This window comes from Aethalodelphis obliquidens, unplaced genomic scaffold, assembly GCF_003676395.1.
Source record: "Aethalodelphis obliquidens isolate GAN/ISIS:26980383/991018 unplaced genomic scaffold, ASM367639v1 scaffold10, whole genome shotgun sequence".
NCBI classification, from domain to species: domain Eukaryota; kingdom Metazoa; phylum Chordata; class Mammalia; order Artiodactyla; family Delphinidae; genus Aethalodelphis; species Aethalodelphis obliquidens.
Window position 1 is genome coordinate 4,397,666 of NW_020837954.1, and position 1,007 is coordinate 4,398,672.

General features: G+C 31.4%; 1 non-coding gene across 1 annotated transcript; it reads right to left on the reverse strand.

Annotated features, from left to right (window-relative positions):
- Positions 1 to 415: 415 nt before the first annotated feature.
- On the reverse strand, positions 416 to 517 carry LOC113623073 (U6 spliceosomal RNA). The gene has a single exon (XR_003433766.1). It is a non-coding gene; the product is annotated as a U6 spliceosomal RNA (small nuclear RNA).
- Between the last annotated feature and the right edge of the window lie 490 nt (positions 518 to 1,007).

Consider the following 1,007-nt stretch of genomic DNA (forward strand, 5'->3'; position numbering starts at 1 on the left):
GAGTCCCTAGAACAGAGAAAAAAAAATTACTCCATATTGAAAAGTTATTAACTGAGTACCAGCCCAATGGATTAAAATGTTCCCAACCAAGATATACCATTATCATGCAATTTTGTAATACCAGAAATAGGAGAAAAGTTTTCAGAGGGAAAAAAGAAAACACACCAAAACACAGGATTGTGTGATTATAGTATTCTAGCAATACAGAGAAAACTCTAAAATGTTTCTGAAGAAATTTTTAAAAAGTTATTTACAAAGAATGACTTAAAATTACAAAATTAGAAAATTACAACACTTTCAAAACATGTCTATATTTGTAAGTCTTGAGCATAGGCATATGCTTCCAAAAATGTATCAGGATTCTTTTTCATGATATGAAGCAAGGTGTTATGCAGTTGATTTAGCGTGTGTGTGTGTGTGTGTAAAATGCTTCATGAATTTGCATGTCGTCTTTGTGCGGGGGCATGCTAACCTTCTCTGTATCATTCCAGTTTTAATATATGTGCTACTGAAGCAAATACTCATTTAGGATTTTGATTAATATAAATACTAGTAACTAAAATAATCAGAAAAACTATTTTAAGTGTTGCAAATAGGGATCACATATTACTGCAATAGGAGAGACAATAAATCTTTCTAAATCACTAACTACCCTGTGCTGGACCTAAGGACGCTAGAAAGTAAAATATTGATGTATTGACAACTATTTAAGTGTTACATGTTTAGAAAATATTAAACATTTTAATTTAAAAAAAGGTAAATTGTGGAAATTTACCATTTTGATCACTGCAACATGTGATAGTGACTGGATATCATCCCTGATAATTATGGGTTTCTATGTAACAGTGAAATGTAATCACAAAGAACAGCCATCACAGGAAGCAGAACTTGAAAAAAGGTATTTATCATTATATCACTTGATTCATTCCTATGTTATGCAGTCTTGGCACCTGTGTGCCAGAGAATTTAGCCTCTACATTTCCAAAAAGTATTTTGAAAGTCACTAT